Raw genomic sequence first — 5,439 nt, 5'->3', positions numbered from 1 at the left:
TCTCAAAGTCCATTCCTGGATTTTCTTTCAGAAATAGTTTGTCTTGATATTTCTTCATCAAGATCCAAAAGTTCATCAGAACTTATCCTTTTACCAGTAGCCGAAGTAATTCTTTTTCCTGCATCAGAACTTGTCCTGTGACTTGTAATTTCAGCTCTTCTTGATGAGAAACTTCTACCTTGACCATGACCTCCACCCATTTCAGAGTTTCTCTGGTCATCTTTTTCATCATCCTTCCCCTTCAGTGTCTTAACAGTTTTGCATTTGGACTTAATTACTTTCTCCCCCTTTTTGGCATCAGCAGGTATGAGAAGAGAGACAACAATTCCACTGAGGCTTGGATTTTATCGATTTGAGATTGCTGAGAAGCTTGATTTTTCAAAATATCATCAATCTGAGACTGTTGCTTCTCTTGGGTCTTCTCAATGTAAGCAACTCTGTCAAAGGTAGGTTGGAAGAATTTTTTCTTATCAATTTTCTGAGTCGTTTCTTGCTTGAGCAATTCTTTCTGAATTTTATGTAACTCTGCATGAGTTGTTGAATGGAGACCTTGAAGATGTCTAGTACTCAATGCAGTGACTCGAAGCTGTGTCTTGAAATCATCATTAATTAACATTTCATCAGCTTTTGCCAAGTGCTCAACAAGAATCTTTTCAGATGGAACAAAGGTAGCTGAGTTCCATTCCTTATTCCCCTCCTGTCCTCTAGGAGTTTCACTCCAAGGTACTGGTGCTGCTCTTGTAACAAACTTCTTAACTAGTTCAGATTTATGAACAATTTGTTGAGGTGCATGTCCTGAAAGACCAGCTTCATCAACATCTGCATTAATAGCAGCATCACTAGTACTCCAGTAGTATCAGCATTTAAAGCATCAGAACTGACAGAATCAGCATCTTCTGATAAAACAACAGTATGAGAAGCAATTGAGGCTTCAGTATCATCCTCTAAGTGCTGATTTGTTTCCAAGTTCTGATCAACAGCCATATCCTGATGCTCACCTATATTCTGATCATCAACATCTAGATGCAGAGAAGGTGTTGTAGACAATTCTAGAGTTTGAGTAGTATCAGTAAAAGGTGTTGTTGATGGATTAATTGCTGTTGGAGCTTCTAAGTAGAGAACCTCAGGCACAACCAGGTTGTGAATATCAATTTCAGCACTTGTGCCTGGGTCTACAGGAGATACAGTTTCATGTACAGGTGATAAGTGGCATTTTATACCACTTAGAACGTCTTAAATTGGCTTAAATTGGTGTCTTGAAATCAAGTATTTTGTGTATTTGATGCGTTTTCCTAGTGTTTATGCATTTCAGGGTATTAGTTGCATTTCGGGGGAGGAATCATCAAGAATAAGCCTTGGCATGTGTTCGCCATTGCGAGAGGAAAGAAACGGGCAGATTACGGCGAAGAAACGGAGCAAAATCAGATTTTTTCCAGTAGAGGTCTGAGCGCCCGCTCAGCATTGCTGAGCGGCCGCGCAGCAAGCTGAGCGCCCGCTCAGCTATGCTGAGCGGCCGTGCAGGGTCAGGAAAAAAGATATAATGTTTCTGGACTTCTACTTCTGTTTGGTTTCCACTTCTATGTAATCTGAGTTTTATGGGACTATTATATAAGTAAAGTTGAGACGTTTTCACAAGTGTGGATTGAAGAAGATTGTGTTTTTACGCAAGGAGCGAAGGAGATAAGGAAGAAGACCGATTTAGCACACCGCAACGAAGAGGAAGCATATCTTCTTGTGATTCTTGTTTCGTTGTAACGTTGGATGCTAGTTTTCCTGTTTTGAACTTATTTACTCTTGTGACGTACTCTGTTTTAATATAATTAGTTTAGTTATTATTTTCTTGTGTTTGTTTATCATGATTTCATATGAACCCATGATGACGATAAGTGCTATTATGGGCTTCGTGATCATGGGGTTATAACGGATTTATTATGGAATTCTTTAGTTAATTGTTTAATACTTTAGTGTGTGATGATTGTATGATATCTAGTATTGGTTGTGCGTATTCGTCTTATGTGCGTCGCGAACATATAAGATAGGGTGTTAATCTCTTGTGAAGCGACGGTGGATCTTGAGATTTAGAACTTGCCATGCTAGCATAGGTTCATGTACGTTGTGCATGATTAGTGGGTAACTCTAACAGTTTTATTTGCCCTATGTAATCAAAAGGAATAACTTGTGCTTAAATCGTTGTGTTGTCAATTTCTGTAGACATATAGGAACTCAACATAATTGATGACTATTGAACTTCTATCTTAATTGTGGATGCTTGGTAGAATGGTATTAGTACAATGAAAGTTGGCTTTTATCAGTTTCGTGTTATTCGATTAATATCATCACTGTCACATGCTAAAGGTAATAACAATGGCTATAGAAGGAAGTAATAATGAAGTTGTAATCTCATGAGTGTTTTATTATTGATAAATTGAAGTGTTAGTTAAGTGATTAATTAAGTAGTTAATTATAGTTAATATTTAATCAACAATTTTAAGTGTTAGTATCTTAACATTGAGAAGTAATCATACATTGGTGAGTGAGTTTAATTAGACAATAATTTAGTATGAGTCTCTGTGGGAACGAACTAGAAAGTATTCTATATTACTTGCGAACGCGTATAGTTGCGTGAATATTAGTGCGTATTTTAGCTCTAACAAGTTTTTGGCGCCGCTGCCGGGGACTCGGCGTATTTGTTTAGTTTATCTACTTACCATCATTAGTCATTAGGACTCAGTGATTAGGACGTAGTAGTTACTTATTTTTTCCGGTTGTGTTTCAGGTACTTTAGCAAGCGTTTATGCAAACTCGTTCTCGTGCTCACAAGAGGACTTTAGATACAGCTGAGGAGACAGACGAAGTTCTTGATATTCCGGAGAAGTTAGATTTTGAGGATTCGGATTCAGGAACTGAGCAGAAAGAACCAGTAAACATGGGAGATCATATTGTTCAAGCTGATCCAGCTCTTATGGATTTTTCTCGGCCTAAAATTGATGACATTCAGTCAAGCATCCTTCATCCGGCTATTCAAGCTAACACCTTTGAAATCAAGCCGGGCATTATTCAGATGGTGCAGAATTCTGTTTCTTTTGGAGGAGCGGCAACTGAAGACCCCAACATGCACATGAGGAATTTTGTCGAGATCTACAGCACTTTTAAGTATAATGGCGTGACTGATGAGGCTATCAAGTTGAGGCTTTTCCCATTCTCACTGAGGGACAAGGCTAAAGACTGGTTACATTCTGAACCAGCTGGGTCCATCACTACATGGCAAGATCTTGCGCAAAAGTTTCTGGTGAAGTTTTATCCGATGGCAAAGATTGCTGCTATGAGGAGTGCTCTTACTCAGTTTGCGCAGCAACCTACAGAATCTATGTGCGAGGCTTGGGAACGCTACAAGGAAATGTTGAGAAAATGTCCACATCATGGAATGCCGGATTGGATGGTGATCACTGGTTTCTATAATGGTTTGGGGGCCCAATCTCGGCCCATGCTCGATGCAGCAGCTGGAGGCGCCTTATGGGCTAAAAGCTATACTGAGGCGTATAATCTTATAGAGACGATGGCTGCAAATGAGCATCAAAACCCAACTCAGAGGATGACGTCAGGCAAGGTAGCAGGTATTCTGGAAGTTGATGCAGCCACCGCTATTGCAGCCCAGCTCCAAGCGCTATCAATGAAGGTTGATTCTCTGGCTACATATGGAGTTAATCAAATAGCTATGGTTTGTGAGCTTTGTGCAGGTTCTCATGCTACGGATCAGTGTTCTCTTGTCAACGAATCTGTTCAGTATATGAATAATTATCAGCGACAACAGCAGCCTGTGCCAGCGACCTATCATCCTAACAACAGAAATCATCCAAATTTTAGCTGGGGGAATAATCAGAATGCTATTCAGCCACCATATCAGCAAGGAGTGAGTAAACAGTTTAACCCACCTGGATTCCAGCAACCACAGCAGTATGCTACAAGGTAATCATATCCTCAACAGGGAAGTATAGCTGCACCTACTAGTGCTGATTTTGAGGAACTTAAGCTGTTGTGCAAGAGTCAGGCGGTTTCTATCAAGACCTTGGAAAATCAAATCGGTCAATTAGCCAATGCAGTGCTCAATCGTCAACCTGGAACTCTTCCCAGTGACACGGAAGTACCAGGCAGGAAGGAAGCTAAAGAGCAAGTCAAGGCTATTACCTTAAGGTCTGGAAAAGTGGCTGATGCTGAAAAGGCAAAAGAAGGAGAAGCTGAAATTAGAGATGAAGAATCTAAGCAAAAGGAGAAAGCGGCGGAACCAAGGAAGACTACTGTTGAACACACTCTGCCTGAGGCTAATACAGGGGAGAAACAACTCTATCCTCCACCACCTTTTCCTAAGAGATTGCAGCAACAAAAGCTGGATAGACAGTTCGGGAAGTTTCTGGAGGTGTTCAAGAAACTTCACATCAATATACCTTTCGCTGAGGCTCTGGAACAAATGCCTAGTTATGCGAAGTATATGAAGACTATTCTTTCAAGGAAGGTGAAACTGGATAACCTTGAAACCGTTGCTCTCACGGAAGAATGCAGCGCTGTTCTGTAGTTACCACCAAAACTGAAAGATCCAGGAAGCTTCACCATTCCTTGCACCATTGGCAATCTGACTTTTGACAAGTGCCTTTGTGATTTGGGAGCAAGCATTAATCTGATGCCGTTGTCGATCTTTAAAAAGCTGGATCTGCCTGATTCAAAACCCACATACATGTCGCTACAATTGGCTGATCGTTCCATTACTTACCCAAGGGGTATAGTTGAGGATGTGCTCTTCAAGGTGGATAAGCTCTTCTTTCCTGCAGATTTTGTTATTCTGGATTTTGAGGAAGATAAGAAGATTCCCATAATCTTGGGAAGGCCTTTCTTGGCTACTGGCCGTACCTTGATAGATGTGCAAAAAGGTGAACTTACTATGCGGGTCCAAGATCAGGATGTGACCTTCAACGTATTCAAGGCAATGAAATTCCCTACAGAAGATGAGGAGTGCTTAAAATTAGATGTGATTGATTCTGCGGTTACTTCGGAACTCGATCGCATGTTAATGTCTGATGCATTGGAAAAGGCCTTAGTGGGGGATTTTGACAGCGATGATGAAGATGGCAACGAGCAATTACAATATCTGAACGCTTCTCCCTGGAAGCGAAAGCTGGACATACCATTTGAAACTCTTGATACTTCTGACTTTAAGAATGCTGAAGGGAAGCTCAAACCATCAATAGAGGAAGCACCTACCTTGGAGCTCAAGCCATTACCTGAACACTTGAGGTATGCTTTTTTAGGTGATTCATCTACGTTACCTGTTATTATTTCATCTGACCTTTCAGGTAGTGAGGAAGACAAGCTCTTAAGGATTTTGAGAGAATTCAAATCGGCTATAGGATGGACCATAGCAGACATCAAGGGGATAAGTCCTTCATA

The 5,439-nt window shown here is 40.7% G+C and overlaps 1 non-coding gene across 1 annotated transcript; it reads right to left on the bottom strand.

Annotated features, from left to right (window-relative positions):
- Positions 1-3,319: 3,319 nt before the first annotated feature.
- Positions 3,320-3,426, bottom strand: LOC141694165 (small nucleolar RNA R71). The gene has a single exon (XR_012563491.1). It is a non-coding gene; the product is annotated as a small nucleolar RNA R71 (small nucleolar RNA).
- Positions 3,427-5,439: the final 2,013 nt, after the last annotated feature.

This window comes from Apium graveolens, chromosome 10 (assembly GCF_009905375.1).
Source record: "Apium graveolens cultivar Ventura chromosome 10, ASM990537v1, whole genome shotgun sequence".
Lineage (NCBI taxonomy): Eukaryota > Viridiplantae > Streptophyta > Magnoliopsida > Apiales > Apiaceae > Apium > Apium graveolens.
Note: the sequence above shows the minus strand (reverse complement) of the source record. Positions and strands in the feature narration are given on the sequence as shown.